This window comes from Pinus tabuliformis, chromosome J, assembly GCF_031772625.1.
Source record: "Pinus tabuliformis cultivar Carrire ecotype Pingquan chromosome J, CPIR1, whole genome shotgun sequence".
Taxonomy (NCBI): domain Eukaryota; kingdom Viridiplantae; phylum Streptophyta; class Pinopsida; order Pinales; family Pinaceae; genus Pinus; species Pinus tabuliformis.
In genome coordinates this window covers 971,499,114-971,519,071 of record NC_142295.1, presented here as the reverse complement: position 1 = coordinate 971,519,071, position 19,958 = coordinate 971,499,114, and the positions used below count along the sequence as shown (strand labels likewise).

Here is a 19,958-nt window from a genome sequence, read left to right as displayed (position 1 = left end):
AGACAGAAATCAGCTACAGGACTTTCTACAGGAAGTCCTGAAAAAGGGAAGCAGAAGGAGAAATCGGCCGAAATCCTAGCTAGGGAGGCAGCAGCTGTGCTGGCCGCCCTAAGTACCTCTCCCAAGCTGAAGGAGAAGTGAAAGAGGGAGCTTCCACTATATTTTAAGGCGAGAAAGGGCATGCAGATAAGAACTGGTAGACCCCAAACCACAGTCAAAGAAGCAAATTGTCATTGAGGACACAAAAGCTAAACAAAAGGAGGAGCCTCCTTCAAGGATGTCCATCACCTATGAATGAGGAAGCCAAAAACCTTCACTGGAAGAGAGAGAATTCAGATAATGGACTTAAAAACAGTTCTACAGGATGCTGAGACAGTTCTACAGGAAGTTGAGAATTCTCTAGGAAAAGAAGCACAGGCAGTGGGAAGGAGCAAAGAGAAAAGCATGGTTTCATGGCCAAGAAAAGGACATCACTTCATAAGCTTGGCATGCTAGGGAGGCCACCAGGGCCATCAAAGATCAGGAGATAGATTGGTTGCTCAGAGGATGAGCAACACTTTCAGTAGGGGGTGATAATGAGCCCCAAAAATGGATAATTATTTGGGCTCATTCAACCTCCTAATTCGACTTAATCCACCATTCTCATTAGTTTATTACATGTTTTTTATTATATTTATGCTAATAGAGTGAATTGGGTTAGTCATTATGCCAACAAGTCTAATGTGTGCTTTGTGTAGCCTTTTTGGTCAATTTGGAGACAAAATCAAGGGTTGAAATGAGCACTTGGCAGCCAAATTCGTGGAGAGGATTTTTAGGAAGGTGTTCCCTTCATTTATGGGCCCTTACCTCGAATTCTCCACCATTAGCTCGGAGTTCAAGGGCCACCAAATCAATTAACACAAGGGCAGCCAAGCAAGTCAAGTAGGACTGCTGTTAACTACAAGTTTTGGGCAACCGAGTCCCTAAAGATTAGGAGGACTGTTGGGGTCCTCAATTTGTATAAATAAGAAGGTTTAGGGCCTCATTTTGGTTAGCTAGTGGTTAGTCATTTTGTAGCCAGTAGTTAGTCACTTTATAGTCACTTTGTAGTCATTTTTTAGTCATGTTGTAGGCAGAAGTTAGCTAGTTTGTAGTTCGATTTTTAGGCAGTAGATTAGCTTTGCTTTTAGCACATTTTCAAGTTCTCCTTGTGGACAGTTTTTGGAATGTAACATTTCTTGCTCAATAAAGATGAATCCAGCTTTGCACCAGCTCTAAATCTCTCTTAGGAGGCTGTAGCTCTTGGGGTTGGGCCCATCTCAAGTTCCCAGTACCTCCTTTGTTTACTTTCATGTGTCTTTGCTGCGTTCTTAGAATAAAATCTGCTATTTAGATTTAAATCTTGTTTTGTTATTGAGGTTGTTTTTGATGAGTAAAATATCTTTTCATGCTCAGATTTAGTTGATAAGTTGTTAATAGAGAAAGCTTCAAGAAAAGGGCCATCAAACATCTGTGGTTTCACCTCTCCCTCAGTGGGATCAGGAGTTGTGACTAGGATGACTTTGTTGCCCACAAAAACACTGATTTTTCTTTGCCATGCAATCACTAGTGTTTGATCTTCATGTGTAGAAGTTGGTTACAAGTTCAGACTTTCGTTTGCTTAGTTGCATGAGTTAAAATACATGGTTTCATTGTAGGTCACACTTCTGTTCATTCTCTTTACTGACAGCTAGCAAATTAGGTCAACGTAACTAGGTCTTTGAATTTACAAGTCTTTGTTGGTTCAGATTAGAAAAACGACTTGCAGAGCACCTGTACCACTCCTTCACCAGCTTATTCTCCATCAGAACCATCCACTCCACCCTCTACTTAGAATCCTTACCTCACATTTGCCACATTTGCTCACATAACCTTAGTTTTTGTACGACATTGCTTCACTATCCCTTGGACAAATCGAACCATCATTGCCATTCCTTAGCTCCATCCACCAAGTCTTGGACCTTCTCACACCCTTATTTCACCTCCATACCCATTCCTCCATATTTTTCCCTCCATCCATGCTCCAAAATCCCATTTCTGAACATCCTGTAGAAAAATTACAGAACATCCTGTAGAAATTCCTGAACATCCTGTAGAACCCCTGCAGACTTCCTGTAGAAGCTCACGAATGAGGTTTCTTGATAGCCAAACTTTGTGAAACTCTCTGGAAGGGTGTTAGGGACCCCTTAGGCCCTCTCCGAACCTTCCCGACCTCCTCCAAGCATTTCCTCTCGCCAATCCACCTCTGCACAGTCAAAAACAGTTAAAAGCACATGCATGATAATTCTAATAACTTATTCAAAAATACAAAAAGATGTTTTCTTCAGGTAGAGGTAGTTTAGACACATGTATTTTACCTTCATAGAAGTAATGGCATCCCTTCCAGTAGTTTGCATTCTCTCCTTTGCATCAGTAGGACTAGTCGGTAGAATTAGGGTTTGCTAGGGTTTGCGTTACTTTTTGGCTTTCAGTTTCTTTCCGCAAGTAGATTAGCTTCCTTTGAGTTAGCTTTCATCCATCAGTTAAAAAGCTTCTTCTAAGAGCTCATAGAAGTTGGCTTAAGCCCCTAGCAGACTTGTGCCAGCTGACCAAGTGACAGCTGCGGCAAGAGCTAGTACTTGTGCATACAGCACCGTCGCTTCCAAGTTTGTTACGAACTACCAGGTTGATAAAAGTAAAGACGGGGGTCCCAGGAGTTGTAGCATTATTGCTGCAATACTAGAGCCCACCAACGAAGACAAGAAGCAAGTCAGACTAGAGCTGAACATGTAGTTGACAGTTGATGCACATGACCACCAGCACACATTAGATGATCAGCACAGATGCTATGCATCAGCGTGTTTCCGGTTCATCCGCACCCATGAAGACCATGCACATACTAGAAAATGAGTTGGATGGAGGAGCCATATCAATGCACCTGGATGCAACAAAGGCAAGAGTTCACTTCAGCAAGATGTCACCATGGGGTGCATGCACACCATCACGGATGACCAAGCTTGGCATCAACTCACCACCTTCACCATCACAAGCATGTCAAAGAGTTGGTCTTGTCACAATGGACCAAGTGTCAATGATGTATTGCATGGCTTGATCAAACCATGTTGTGTCACATGAATACATGTGCATTGTAATGTAATGTCTTGCCAAGTGTAAGTCAAGTGTCGATAGTTGGATGTAACAGTCATAGAGTAGATGAAGAGTCATGAGGGTAGTTGAACTGTCACAAAGGAGAATGTCAAGGGTCACCCCACCCTTCACTATAAATAGTCCCTCATAACTCATTATATAGGCTTTTGGTCAGTGAAGCTTCCAATAAGACTATCATGGAGAGAGCTTGGACAATATTGTAACAAGCCTTGGCTTCTCCATTGCGTAGAGCTAGTATATCTCTTTGGAGGAGCAGGTGGTTGTGGCTATAACGTTCCACTATTGGAACTAGTGGTTGGAAATGGATGTATTGTATGAATGGAACTTACACTTCTTAATATAACAAGAACCACCACGTGTCATACATATGTTGTATTGTATTCTATGCTATCTAGTTTACTCTAAATGATATATGTATTTGTTTACTTATGCATGCATGTATGGACTATTATGTATAAGTATGTATGAATCTTTCTTAAAGCTTTTTTTGGTTTAACCATCATTTTGGATTGCTCACTAACTTGCTTTCCATCTTGTGATGCATCTTCGCTCGTGTTTTCCCGTCCAAGCCACGTACTATTACAGGCTTCCAAGGGGCGCACTCACCTCACCCTCAGTGTGTTAGAAGCTCTCATGCACCTTCCTTGGCTTGTTGCAACCGTCACACCCTTGCTACCAACAGAGACATCTTACTTGCCTCTGTGCGAAATCGTGGTCAAGCCACTACCATACGACCCACTATTGGGACTCCTACACCAAACGGTCTGAGATCTAATTGGGACTTCTTACCGAGGAGATCCTCTTACATGTTGGCGGGTCTAGTATCGTTAACAGGTCCCAACATTATATTGGCACAAACGAGGCAATGCTTTGCGGAATTGGGGAAGGGTTGGGAAAAACCTAGTATGATGGTTCTGCGTACAAATGTGGTAGCTATGGCATTTGTTCCTGGGTCTGTTGCTAGGGACAACTTGAGGGACCTAGTACCATCTCCTAAGTTCCCACAAATTAGGACACTGGTTAATCATATGTCTAGGTTCATCACACAAGGCGAATATGGTGGAAGGTTGATGTGTCACTAATTTTGGTTGCATCCTTGTTTGGTGGGAGGTTGTGTGACCATGGGTGTAAGAGGAATATGAGCATGAAGATTCTTCCTTAAAGACACAAAAAATGGTTTTGCAGCCATTATTTGTCACTAATATAGCGACAAGCGATTGGTTTTCAATATTGGTTTGAAATAGGGCTCCTAACGAGGAATTTTGGTAAAATGATGTGTAATGTTTGTACTCCGTTTATATAGCCCATGCATGGTTAGTGCGTAATTTCTTATTTCGAGTTGGGGTGGCCTTTTCTCCTAAGGGTGGAGGTGGGGCTACTAGTATTGTTGGAGCAAGAAGAAGGGATTTTAACTCTTCTAACTTTGTGCACAAGTTTGTAGGGGGTAAAAGCATGTTAATGTGTCTCATTATATGGCAAAAGCAAAAAAGTACTCAAATAAAAAAAGATAAAAAAAGATAATATAAAAATATCAATTAAATGAGTTGAGTTTCATACTTGTTAATTATAAAAAATAAATGCTAAATTTGTAACAAAGCTAACTCACAATAACTTTTGGTAAAAGCTATAGTGAACCTATTTAATGGGTTTAGAAAATATAAATAATGTTATAAAAAGTAAATACTAAATTTGCAAATAAGTCAACTGATAGTAAATATTGGTAAAAGCTATGGTTAATCACTCACAAAATATAAATAACTTGATGTAAAGTTAAATGAAATGCTAAAACTCTTTAAATATATATATAAAAATAGAAGTAGAATTTCTAAACAAGTAATTTTATATATTATATTTTGAATAATATAAAATACGTTATTATAATCATAATTAAAAATTTTATTATAAAAAATAAAAAATATATTTTAAAAAATTTCAAAAAAAAATTTTAACATTTTGTTATATGTTATTTTCAAATTTCTATTAAAAAAAAATGATTTTATAAACTTGAAAGGGTAGTTTCTTGGGTCGCGGTTTTATATATACGAAAATATGATCATTTTTACTAGTATTTTAATAATAATTAAAAAATATGCTTACTTTTTATTTTTAAATTTGTTTAGCAATCTTTAGAATGTTTACAACACATCTCTTAAAGAAATTGGAATTAAAAAACATAAATCAATAGAGAAATGGGGGGTCGCGGTTTTGTCACTACTTAAAATTTTATGTAAAATATTAATGATACCTTTTAAATAAAATGAATAAATTAGATAAAAATTATATAATAAATTTTAGAAAAAATATGACATGAAATTGAATTTAAATTGACATGTTTTGTCTTCTTTTACCACCACCTAGTTTTTGATGATTTTGTGAATTTAAGAGTAAACATTCCAACTCCATTTATTTTTATAAAACTTCTTTGCCACAAAAAGGGAAAATGTGATACACATTAACATGCTTTTACCCTAGGGTGTCCTACTACTTCACATAAAGCACAGGGTGATGGTACCATAGGTGAGGCAATGTTTGAGGCCTCCACCTTCTTTCCTTTTTTATTATGCCTCTTGTTAGCATCTGTTGGTGTTGACATTGACGTAGCCTAATTTGGGGTCATTTCCTAAGAGGGGGCTATAGGAATGATGCCTATCGAGGTAATACCTGAGTGTGCAGACATGGCCTACGGGGCTAGATACAATACAGGTATCTCTAAATCCATATTTGTCAATGTGAGGGTTGCCATGACTCGGTGTGAAACAAAACCAAGTGGGGGATATGAGAAGGGTGTATGAGTGATAGCGTAGGGTAGGAACGTTGAGCCAATAACCATAGCACTAGGGAAATCTGGAACTAGTCCCTGGGGTTATGGTGTGTTTGATGAATTCATCATGCACACAAGGACCAGAAGGGGGGCCTCTATTAGAGGTGGTTCTCCAGGGTATGTTCCAAGTAGCGATGATGGTTTGAACGTGTAACAACCCTGGTGAAAATTCCATGTAATAAAAGTTAATAAAAGGAAAATAATAACCATGGTTGATGGGGCACTTATTCCAAGCTGAATGTTGGGCAAGACATCCTAGTGTGGGTGTTAATTTTGGTTAAAATGGCTAAGGAAATTGGCAAAGGCAATGGATAAGGCTTTGGAAAGGAAAAATGGCATTTTTGGCACATTTATTTATGAAAATAATGGAAATTAGGAGAAAAGAGAGGTGAAAGGTCACATGTTGCATGTGAGGAAATTGAACGAAAATAATGGAAAATGGAGGAAATAGAGGCCTCATTAATAAAAAGGCTTCTAAGGATCAATACAAAGACTTTGGTCAGTTTAGTTTTGGAGCTCTATCATTTGTCTCTCTCTCTCATACTCTTGGATACTTAGAGTTTTCTTAGAGCACTCTTGGAGAGTGTGACATACTTGGAGTTTTGGAGCAAGAAGGAAAAGGAAGAGCAGGAAAGTGTAAGAGGGCATTGGAATCAGTAGTTACAACAGATTTATCTTGCATGTATTGACTTGCATGTATGTTTTCCTCACTAGTTTTGGCATGTTTGGAATATGCATGTCGATTATTGGTCATGATATGTCACTAGTATGGAGGATTTCCTGGATTGACAGTGGATTTCCTAGCCTTTCCATTTCCTAGATAGATATGGAGATTATGGTTTAATTTCCTCTCTTTTTTTTGTTGGTTCTCATGTTTCCTTTAGCTTGGGTTGAGTTATTAGTTCCTGGAATCCCTGGTTGGACAAATGCTCTAGAATCCCTGTAACAGCATGGGTTAAGTTACTAGTCCTAGAAACTTTGGTTGGACAAATTCTCTGGAAGCCCTTGGTGGGTTGAGTTACTAGTCCTAGAAGCCCTGGTTGGACACACACTCTGGAAGCCCTGCAGCAGTTGTGGGTTGAGTTACTAGTCCTGGAAGCCTTGGTTGGAAAAAACTCTCTAGATCCCTGGAAGGCTTGGGTAGAGACTAATATGATGATGGTTTTGTGATGTTCGACCATGAGGTGGAATCATTGTTTGATGGGTTGAGGTGGATGGCCTCTATAAGCCCTTGATGGTTTGGATTAATGTGTTCTATGAGATCCCACATTCATGATTGGAATATGGCACGAGGGTGAATGGCTGAAGAGAGATTTAGCTCAACCATTCTATGGTCGAGTGGAACGTGCAAGTCCCATCCTGGGTTTGGATTATGCATCATCATATGAGGTTATTTCTACTCATATTTCTATGAGTATTATACTGGTTTATATATGTTTCATGACAGTATCTATGTATGGATCTCATCATGTTTTTTACTTGTAAATGAATGAACAATGTATCTATGACCTAATGGATGAAATTGCAACCAATGTGTTGAGGCATCAATGCTTCTTAGTGATTCTCAGCTAAGTATGAGACCCTTATGCTTAGATCTGATATTTACACATGTAGATTGCATATTCATGATATGTCTGACGAAATTCCTATCATGTCTACTAGGGATCCAGTCAAGGGCTCGTTCAAGAATTTTCGTTTTCCTCATTCTTTCCTTGTTATCTTTATGTTCTGAAGGTGTCATTCAATTCCAAGTAGTGACCTGGGCTCTGGGCCTAAAAAAGTTTCTCAAATCCTGGGGACATTGGCACAACACTGAGTAAAATAGTCCTTAGACGTCGGCATGCCTTGTCAAAGCCTCCTGGACGCTGTTAGGCCCATAACATGCAAGCATCCAGGGGTTAAGTGATCTAAAATATAAGTGGCACCCAAGGGATGGTTGGCATAAAGGTTGGGATGGTTCCTTAAGGTCCTAATTCTGATGTTGCAGCTCTATATCGTGTGTTTTCGTCGGTTCCACTTCCTTAACATGAATTAGGAGGTCGAATCATATCATAGTGGCCTCTTGTCACATGTTTACCCCGGTTGTTCGATTACTTGGATTGATGTGGGAGGAGGGTGTTATAGAGTCATATCAGAGCATGGTTCACCCCTCGGACTAGATGAGCTATGTGTTGGTCATGCATGTATGTCAGTTGTGTGTGTGTGCCTTATGTTGTGAGACCATGTGTTTGTTGCATTTGCATGACGTTGATCATGGTTGTAATGATGTCACCATGTGGTAGTTGATGTTGTTTTTCTAGAGTGCATTGTCATGAGTGTATGACTAGTTGCTTGTTGTTAAATGTCGCTTACATGTATCATTATTGTATGCTAGGTTACATGTTGCTACTTGTTGTTACAAGTGTTGTTTGTTTATGATTGATTATATGTGTTTATGCATGTTATGCTTGTGTGTTTCCCTCATATGTGCTGATGTATAAATTTACAATTATGGTTGTACATTGGTACGGTTGATGTCGTCATGCATGTGGTCATGGTATGTGTGGTTTACATGATCATGCATCAGTGACTGGACTCTAGCTAGAATGATGGTTGCATGGTTATATGCTTATGTGTCATGTTTCTATATGTTATTGTAATTATGTTATACATGTATCATGTTTATTTGTTGATATTGTAGATGAGGTATCCTCCCTGAACTATACTAAGGTATGTTGGTTTATTGTGATTTGGTTTAGCTGACATGATATACCTTGCTGGAAGAATATCAAAGATGACTAGCAAGATGCTAGACTACAATTCTTGAGACTCTCCCTATGGATCAGATGAGCAGTGTGGTGTTGGGAACTCTTCTGATCTAGTAGACACATTGAAAATCTTAAAGGCAGAAATAAGGAGTTGTAAGGCAGACAATGACTGAATCATACAAGCACAAGAGAAATAAGCAGAGGTAAATGCAATGATACTTCGGAGTTTGTCATATTTGCAGCAACAGGGACCACATAAAATTAGCCATGAGTAGGAGGAAAGAAATAGTGGGGCATATGGTAGTAGGTCTTGTGGTGGTCACAGGTTGGATAAAGATGACAAGGTTAGAGATGGTAGATCTTTGGACACTCTGGATAGGAGAAGGGATAGACACATGTATTATTCTAGCTTTGGTTCAGATAGAGACTATGATTGGCATCGTTATCATCGTTACAGGAGGATTGATAGGAGATGCTTTCCATATGAGTTTAAGAAAGAAAAGCCACCTAATTTTGATGGAGATATGAAGAAATCGCAAGATAGGGGCACGGTTGCTTGGCATGAGGAAGTTCTTCAGGTTGCATGACTATTCAGAGAACATGAAAGCCAAAGTAGCTACATTCACTCTCAAAGTTAAAGTAGACATTTTGTGGGAAGATGTGAATAATGTTAGATGTATTCATGAGGAGGACTTGACTTGGAGTGAGTTCGAGAGGTTATTCAAGAAGAAGTACTTGTCGAAGAGATACTTTGATGACAGGGCCAAGGAATTCTATGAGCTAAAGATGGGATCAATGATAGATGAGTAGTACACTAGTAGGTTCTTGGAGCTACTGAGCTATGTGCCTTACCTCACTGAGGAGAAGGCAAAGATTCATAGGTTCATCAGTGGATTATTGATTGCATTCAAAGATAGGATTGAGCTCAATGAGCCTAGATCATTTTTGTAGACCATCCAAAAGCTAAGGCATTGCTATAATCAATTGAAGCATAGATTTAAGACTATGCCCGACTGGAAAGGTAATGCAAAGAACAAAGGAAAATGGGATAGGAAGTGAGCAAGACCTTAGGGTATAGGTAATAAATAGAATGTAGTGCCATCTAAGAAGTTAAATGCATCAGAGAGAGGACAAGGATTTCGATTTGAGGAGAAAAATAGGGATGAAGACTAGAAGCCTATCAAGTGTTGGACTTGTGGCAAAGATCATCATAGGAGAGATTGTCTGCAGAATCAGGTTGGTAGGCCTCAGATATATAATGCATAGGACGCACAGAGTGTTGGGATGTTGGTCCGAGGAGTCCTTGTATCTATGCAGCATTGGATAACAAACAGGAATACTATCAAGCATCTATCATTGAGATGGACAATAAGATTTGTGATCAATTTATTTCTATTTTGATTAACCCTAGATCTAATTATAGCTATGTTAGTTACTTGGTGGATAAGTGTGTTTCGAGTAAGGAATTTCATACAAAATATTGGTTAGTGCAGTTGGCTATAGGTACAAAGAAGCGGGTTCATCATTGGGTGAGAGCTTGTGCATTTTATTTGAATGGAATGCCTACCGTAGCACATTTGAATGTATTACCGTTGGGATCATACAGTATGTTGTTGGAAATGGAATTATTGTACCTTCATAGAAACAAGGTGTATTGTTATGACAAGCCCATTGAGACTTTGTATGATAATGGGGAGCCAAGATTCTTGCAAGGAAAGAAGAAAGCCACATCAGTTAGGATGGTAACAGTTATGCAAGCAAAGCGTAGTCATAGAAAATGGCGTGTGTTATTTGTAGTGCACATTTCTAGTGACAAAAGTAAGGAAGTCTAGGATGCAGATTTTTTGATCAGGTACGCAGTTCTATAGTAGTTCCAGGATGTATTTCCTGAGGATATTTCAGAGTTTTCACCTCACGGGGAGGTAGAATTTTCTATTGAGTTGGTGCCAGGGGAAGCTCCGACATCAAAATCACCTTACAGGATGAGTACACCTGAGTTGGTAGAATTGAAGTTGTAGTTGAAGGAAATGTTGGGTAAGGGATACATTAGGCAAAGTGTATTGCCATGGGGCGCACCAGTATTGTTTGTGAAGAAGAAACATAGTACTCTCGAATTATCCATTGACTATAGACAGTTGAACAAAGTGACCATCAAGAACAGGTATCCATTACCGAAGATTGATGACTTTTTGATCAGTTGAAGGGAGCATCAGTGTTCTCGAAGATTGATTTAAGATCGGGATAACATCAGGTACGCATCAAAGAGGATGACATTTACAAGACTGCATTCTAGACTAGGTATGGGCATTATGATTTTTTTGTAGTTCCATTTGGTTTGACTAATGCTCCAACTACTTTTATGTGCTTGACGAATAGTGTGTTGTGTCTATATTTGAATAAGTTTGTTATTGTGTTCATTGATGACATATTGGTATATTCTAAAAATGGGGAAGAGCATGCTGAGAATTTAGCAGCAGTGGTAAGATTGTTGGGAGAGCATCGGTTGTATGCTAAGCTCAACAAGTGCAGTTTCTTTGAGACTAAGTTGCATTACTTGGGACTTGTTGTCTGCAAGGAGGGAATTGCATTAGATCCAGAAATGCTAAGGGTCATCATTCAATGGGTAGCTCCTAGGAATGTAGATGAGGTGAGATATTTCATGGGGTTGGCAGGCTATTACAGGCGGTTCATCAGAAACTTCTCACAGATTGTTTATCCTATCACATCATTTTCGAGAAAGGGTAAGAAGTTTGAGTGGACAGAGGAGTGTGAGGCCAGTTTTCAGTAGCTTAAGTAGTTGTTGACACATGCACCAATGTTAAACATTGCAGATCCAGATAAAGAGTTTGTAGTATGCACATATGCTTGCAAGAAAGGACTTGATGGAGTCCTTATGTAGGACAGATAGGTGGTATGTTATGAGCCACGAAAACTGAATGAGCATGATCAAAACAACCCCACACATAATCTTGAGTCGGAAGTGATCATACATGAGTCAAAGATGTGGATACATTATCTTCTGGGTAGGAAGTTTGTGTTGATGAGTGATCATAGTGGTTAGTAGTATCTATTTGACTAACCGAATATAAATGGTAGGTCGGTGGTTGGATACGATCAGTGAGTTCGATTTTGATATCAGGTATATTAGACGTAAAGAGAACAAGGTGGCAGATGCTCTTAGCAGGCAGATACGGGTAAATCACTTAGCAGCTATAAGCTCCTATGGGACAGACTTACATGATAGGATCTTGCAGGAAGGTCAATAGGTTGTCAGGTACATGGAGATTATGCACAGGTTGTAGCAAAGTACATGTACAGGTACATGTGGTGGTATAGGTACAAGTACAGGTAATAGTATAGGTATAGGTACATGTGGTAGTATAGGTACAGGTACAGGTAGTAGTATAGGTATAGGTGTAGGTACAGGTGGTGGTACAAGTGCAGGTGCACGGGATGTGCTATTGCCTTACAATAGATGGATTGGTTAGATTCAGAGATAGGATATATGTTCCAAACATAAGTGAGCTCAAGAAGGTGATCTTGACAGAGTTTCATGCGAAACCATATTCAGATCACCCAGGTTATCAGAACACATTGACCGCAGTGAAGAAATTTATTATTGGCTAAATCTGAAGAAGGATGTAGCAGAGTTTGTGGCTAGGTGTTTCGATTGTCAGCATGTGAAGGCAGAGTGTAAGCATCCAGGAGAGATGCTACATTTTATTGTGATTACAGAATGGAAAAGGGAGGCCATTTCCATGGACTTCATCATAGTTTTTCCAAGGATAGTGAGACAGCATGATTCCATCATGGTTGTTGTGGACAGGTTGACAAAGGTTGCGCACTTCATTCCAGTGAAGTCTACATTCTCAACTAGCAATGTAGCATAGGTATTCATCATAGATGTGGTCAGATTGCATGGTGTTATGAAGAATATTGTGTCAGACAGGGAAGCAAAGTTCACTTCCAAGTTTTGGAAGGAATTATTTGTAGGTTTGGGCACAGAGTTGGCCTTCAGTATACCTTATCATTCACAGACAGAGAGAGTTAATAGGATATTGGAGAACATGTTGAGGATGCATGTGATGCATCAGCAGTGAAAGTGGGAAGAGTATCTTCCACTCATAGAGTTCGCTTACAACAATGGGTATAGGGAATCTTTGAAGATGAGTGTGTTTGAGGCATTGTATAGGTGGAGTTGCAATAATCCCATCAGTTGGAGTGATCCAGTTAATAGGGTGTTGATTGGATTAGACATTTTGGCAGACATGGAACAGGAAATGCAGGTAATCAAGAAGAATTCGAAGGCAACATAGGATAGGCAGAAGAGCTATGCAGATCATAGAAGATTTTTCAAGGAGTTCTAGGTTGGGGAATAGGTTCACTTGTGCATCAAACCGAAGAAGATCTGCTTACGGATTGGATCATGTGCCAAGTTGGCACCATGGTTTTGTGGACCCTTCAGTATTGTTGAGAGGATTGGACCAATAGCCTATTGACTTACACTGCCTTTGACAGTGAAATTCCATGATGTTTTCCATGTTTCATTGCTTAAGAAGTATGGTAAATGTGTTGATCATGTGATTGATTGTTCTGTATTGCAGGTGGAACCAGATGGAGAATTCCCATCGGAGCCTCAATGTATATTGCAGAAAAATGTGCTCGTACTTCAAAACTAAGAAATCTATCAAGTTAAGGTGAAATGCAAGCACTTTGGGGCCAATGAAGCTACATGGGAGATGGTGGATCAGATGTGGGCTATGTATCCTTCTTTGTTTTCCAGTTGAGGCAAAAGAAATTTTGGTATGGTGTTTTGGTATATGTTTTGGTACATGTTTTGGTGATGTTTGGTATATGTACATATGTATATGGATGCAAATACCACCATGACCTATGTTATAAAGATACAATAAGAAGTATGGGTGTCATGTCATTTTGATTTTATGTGTCTTATGTTTTCATGTTGGTTTTTTCGCAGGTTGATCATTGTAAACATTGCATCGAACTAAGTTATAAAGCTCTATTGGCAGTATGTTTTTCTTACATCAGTCTTGTGGTTATAAGTGTTGTTAAACACTGAGGATGGTGTTCCCCCAAGGGGGAGGGTTTTGTAATATCCCTGATGAAAAATCCATGTAATAAAACTTAATAAAATGAAAAATATGAACCATGGTTGATGGACACTTATTCCAAGTTGAATGTTGGGCAAGACATCTTAGTGTGGGTGTTCATTTCGGTTAATATGTGTTAGATCCCTGTAAGACTAGTGTATTCATCCATTATTATTGTCATTGTAGCCCCTTATTGTTATTTTTTTGCCCTTGTTGTCCCCATATTGTTATTATTGTGCCCCATAGAAGCCCACTATTGTTATTTTTGTGCCCTTGCATTATTATTGTTATGCCGGCTCTGATTATATTGTGACCCCTTAGACTCATATATATAGAAAGGAGGTTTTTTTCATTTGTATCATCCAATAATTGTTCATTTGTGTAATGTAAAGGAGGTTTCCCCCTCTAAGAGGCTAATTTTAAAGTCATTGATCTATCTCTTATTCTATTTTGTGAGTTGGTTGCATAACAAAATAAGCAACCCCTTCATTCATTGGTAACAAATACTTTCATAATGTAAAGACATGTACAAGAAACTCCAAAGAATTCCTTTTATTCACTACTTGAAACCATGTATTGTTAACACAATGTATCAAGACCACTAGGGATGTAGTAAGTGCTTTGAATAAGGGAGAAGTAAATCTTTTGATATAGAATCCAATAAGGCAATAGTAACACCTATTACATGCAGCATTGAGAAACGAGTTATATCCTTCTCAATTAGTTCACTCATAAGTGTCACCACCAAATTTATGGGAATGATTGAATATTAATGATACGATAGATGGAAATGTACCTTGCTAGGGCACATGTTTTTTATGCTACTACCCCAGTAAGTACAAAACATGCATATGGCCCAAAGAAGTTGCATGATAAAACTTAGAAAGATCATATATATTCTCAAAATTCTCCATAGTAAGGTCTTGTGCATATAAATATCATCATTAGTTCAAATACTGTCCAGGGTATGTTTGGAATTTCAACATCCTTTGCCTCCTTTTCCTGGTATCTACCATCAAACTTGGCACAAAATGCGTTTGAAGATGATAGAAGTACAATGATTATCTGGACATAAAATTTCCTATCTTCCACTAAAAAGGTAACATCCGATAAAGTGTGACTATTGACATATTTCTCTCTCAAATGTACTTGGGGTATTAGAGGTGGAAGAGCAACATCAATTGGATGATTAGTAGTGGCCCTTTTGCTAGAGTATGCAACATGTTGTTGTTTTTTAATTTGAACTAGGCTCAAATAATTCAAGTAGGACTTCCAAACTATTGTTATCAATGATTATCATTCTCTAGTCATCAACACAATAAATATTATCATTTGCCAAAGAAATGCTTCTTTGAACAATTTAACCTGATACACGCATTAGATCAAATATGTTCTCCAACACTATTTTATGATTTTTTCTTCAATCATATTCAAGGTCCTGGGATCACAATACTTGTACAATCAATCTAATCAGCTGCCTGCTGCAGAGCTTTCTCTGCCATTCACAATTCAATCCCGTCGCCATAATTTAACCGCATCTTCTGTCTTTAATCAGAGGAAGCTCTATCTGCAAGCCATGTTCGGCAAAAGTTTCAAGTCTGCAAAATGCAAGACCACTCTGAGGCTTGCGATCTCGCGCGTGAAGTTGTTAAAGAACAAGTCGGATTTGCAGATAAAGCACATGAGGAGTGCTTATCCTAATTATTTGTAAGCCCAGAAAGAGAAAATGTTGCATTTTATTGAAGACACCCACTTTTAGAATCTCGAAGTTCGAGAGACATTATTAGTCCCCCATCATGGGAAATGCCATATTGGTTGTGTAAATACGGTACTAATCTACCAGGAGAAAATGTTTTCATCTCCTTGAGTTGGGAATCTAGAAATTGGGGCATTTTAGAAAGAGGACGAACAGTATCATGTTGAACAATATGAACCTTGCATTCAAGATCTATTATTGCAAAATTCCCTAATAACAATTTTGCTTCCCCTTGTATTTCCTGGAACTTCATGACTTGGTTTATTTTTTAATTGAACAACAATACTTTCGTAGCTCTCTCGTTAGCTTTCAATTTTTTTTTTAATATTCCTAAGATTGTCATATTTTTTATGAGCATTTGTTTGATGTACAGCAACGTCGTCGGATATGTTATTCTTACGTAGATTTCCGACGCCTGATCGTCAGACTTCACTCGTTGGATATTATATGTATCTGATCATCTACTCTCTATCATCGGATCACCCCCTTTAGATTTTTCACCTACCTGTCATATTTTCTACTCTGCAACATCAGAAAAATTTCATCATATTTTGTACATTCGGATGTGCTATCATCAGACAACTTTCATCGTATTTTGTAAATACTGCCAGATCTCCAATGCTATGTCATCGAATAACCCCGTCATATTTTGTACCTTCCTATCGGATTGTTGACTCTGTATCATCGAAAAACACTCATCGTATTTCGTCACGTTACATTGCAGGGTCTTTTCGTATTTCTGACAATATTATGTCGAATTACATTGAAAATGAATCGTTCATTGGAGATGAAAAAGTTGGTTCATCCCCTCTCCATCAGTAGTATCCCGTGAGGTCCTTCATTCCTTCAATTTTTTTTTTAATATTCCTAAGATTGTCATATTTTTGATGCAGCGTTTGTTTGATGTACAGCAACGTCGTCGGATATGTTATTCTTACGTTAGATTTCCGACGCCTGATCGTCAGACTTCACTCGTTGGATATTATTTGTATTTGATCATCTACACTCTATCATCGGATCACCCCCGTTAGATTTTCACCTACCTGTCATATTTTCTACTCTGCAACATCAGAAAAATTTCATCATATCTTGTACTCTCGGATGTCCTATCATCAGACAACTTTCATCGTATTTTGTAAATACTGTCAGATCTCCAATGCTATGTCATCGAATAACCCCGGCATATTTTGTACCTACCTATCGGATTGTTGACTCTGTATCATCGAAAAACACTCATCGTATTTCGTCACGTTCCATTGCAGGATCTCTTCGTATTTCTGACAATATTATGTCGAATTACATTAAAAATGAATCGTTCATTGGAGATGAAAAAGTTGGTTCATCCCTCTCCATCAGTAGTATCCCGTGAGGTCCTTCATTCATTGAAAAAATCTAAAAAGGAAGGAATGCTACATAAGCTTGATCTATCTAAGGACTTTGATAAACTTATTTGTGCTTATCTTTTCAGTGTTGTCATAGCTTTTGGCTTTTCAAGTAGTTATATTAACTGGAAGAGCTCTCATTTCAGCCCCTTTCTTCTTGGTGATGCTCAATGGAACTCCTTCCTCAACATTTAAGTCTTTGAGTGTAATTTAGTAAGGCGGCCTTATCTCACCATTCTTATTTATTCTTGTTGTAGAAGGGTTGGGATGCACTATAAGGGTAGCAGTATCACAATGAAAGATAAAAGGATTAAGACTCTATGGTGATGATATTCCCATCTCCCATTAGCAGTTTACTAATGATGTCGATCAATTCTATTGTAATAAAAATCCATAAAATTAAATTATCAGTCTAGGTTTGTAATATTGTGAAGTGTAATGCAAAATATATGTTAGGATTTGGTTTTTATTCTGATTTAATAAAAATTGATATTGAAAATAGATGCTAGTCTATTAAAAGAAATTGACAACTAGCTAACTTAATATAATCATGGTTCTAAAACACTTATACATGTTCATAACCATGAAGATAATTTGATAATTTGAAAACAAACTTATTTAAGAATTTGAACTATAATTTTTTGTGACTTCAAAGAATAATTCCTATTCACTCGGAGAACCAATGTGATTAGCCTTCATTATATTGGAACGTATGTGAAAAATTAATTGCATTAGTTTGAAATTAAATGTATCTAAATCTCTAAAACTAAATGATCACTTTATATAAAAACTAACCTCTGATTATAAGCTCTTCTAAAACTACCATTAAATCTTTCATATTATGAGCAAGAATCAATAAAATAGAGTATTTTCTTTTATAATAAAATGACAACGAAATGAGAAAAGCAATATTATTAAAAATAAACAAACTCATTCAAGTAAGAGGTAGTGTTTGTCTTGGTACATGGGGGGCCCTCCTGGTTGGGTCACTCATGATAGAGAAACTTCAGAACTTGACTATTAACTTAAATCACATACTCATTTAAACACAGAGAATTCATACGCATAGATAAGAGTTAAAGGAATACTATATTAATGGCATACAATTCATACAAATAAAACTTAACTTGTTGTTCCTCCTCAAAAGAACTAGACTTTTTATATAGTTTTTTAAACAACAATAGACTCGGGATCCTATTGATATAATTCAAAAGAAGATAATGATGACTCAGAATTTTATTGCTACAATTCAAAATAGGATAATGATGTTCATTTTTCATGGAACTTGGAGATTGAAATATTGACAATAATCATTGTATATTTTCCATAAGACTATCCTCTCTTTTGTCACGCTACCATGATTCTTTGCCACACAAACCTATTACGTGATATGTCACTACTTTGCTTCGCTGAATAAAGTGTTGACAAGGTTGTGATGGTGTCATGAATGCCTTATGGCTATTAATAGATGAGTGATATTCTCAAGATTGTTTTCCATGTCTTCCATCCTTTGGTTTCATTAGATTTCTTCTTGAAGTATGCAACCTACAATTTTTCTACATAAATGGGGAGAAGCAACAGAATATGTCAGTTTCTGCAACTATTACATTTTAACTTGCTTTTATGAAGAAAATATACAAAACAATATAAAATTGACGTATTACCTTTGGAATTTCAACATTTTATTTCCAGGTTATGTTTGGAATTTCAACATCCTTTGCCTCCTTTTCCTGGTATCTACCATCAAACTTGGCATAAAATGCATTTGAAGATGATAGAAGTACAATGATTATGTGGACATAAAATTTCCTATCTTCCACTAAAAAGGTAACATCTGATAAACTGTGACTATTCACATATTTCTCTCTCAAATGTACTTGGGGTATTAGAGGTGGAAGAACAACATCAATTGGAGTATGTAATGCTATAGCACCAACATGTTGTTGTTTTTTAATTTGAACTAGGCTCAAATATTTCAAGTGGTACTTCCAAACTATTGTTATCAATGATTATCATTCTCTAGTCATCAACACAATAAATATGATCATGAGCCAAAGAAATGCTTCTTTGAACAATTTAACCTGATACACACATTAAATCAAATATGTTCTCCAATACTATTTTATGATTTTTTCTTCAACCATATTCAAGGTCTTGGGATCACAATACTTGTACAATCAATTCTACATCTTAATTTTTTAACACCTCTCCCTTTGTTAGGTCAGATATATTATCCTAATTATTTGTAAGCCCGGAAAGAGAAAATGTTGCATTTTATTGAAGGCACCCACTTTTAGAATCTCGAAGCTCAAGAGACATTATTAGTCCCCCATCATAGGAAATGCCATATTGGTTGTGTGAATACGGTACTAATCTACCATGAGAAAATGTTTTCATCTCCTTGAGTTGGGAACCTAGAAATTGAGGCATTTTAGAAAGAGGACGAATAGTATCATGTTGAACAATATGAACCTTGCATTCAAGATCTATTATTGCAAAATTCCCTAATAACAATTTTGCTTCCCCTTGTATTTCCTGGAACTTCATGACTTGGTTTATTTTTTAATTGACCAATCATACTTTCTTAGCTCTCTCGTTAGCTTTCAATTATTTTTTTTAATATTCCTAAGATTGTCATATTTTTGATGCAGCATTTGTTTGATGTACAGTAACGTCGTCGGATATGTTATTCTTACGTTAGATTTCCAACGCCTAATCGTCAGACTACACTCTTTGGATATTATATATATCTGATCATCTACTCTCTATCATCGGATCACCCTCGTTAGATTTTTCACCTATCCGTCATATTTTCTACTCTGCAACATCAGAAAAATTTCATCATATTTTGTACTCTCGGATGTCCTATCATCAGATAACTTTCATCGTATTTTGTAAATACTATTAGATCTCCAATGCTACGTCATCGAATAACCCCATCATATTTTGTACCTACCTAACACTCATCGTATTTCG

General features: G+C 37.5%; 1 pseudogene; it reads right to left on the bottom strand.

Annotated features, from left to right (window-relative positions):
- Positions 1 to 14,668: 14,668 nt before the first annotated feature.
- Positions 14,669 to 15,222, bottom strand: LOC149230066 (ARM REPEAT PROTEIN INTERACTING WITH ABF2 pseudogene; annotated as a pseudogene).
- Between the last annotated feature and the right edge of the window lie 4,736 nt (positions 15,223 to 19,958).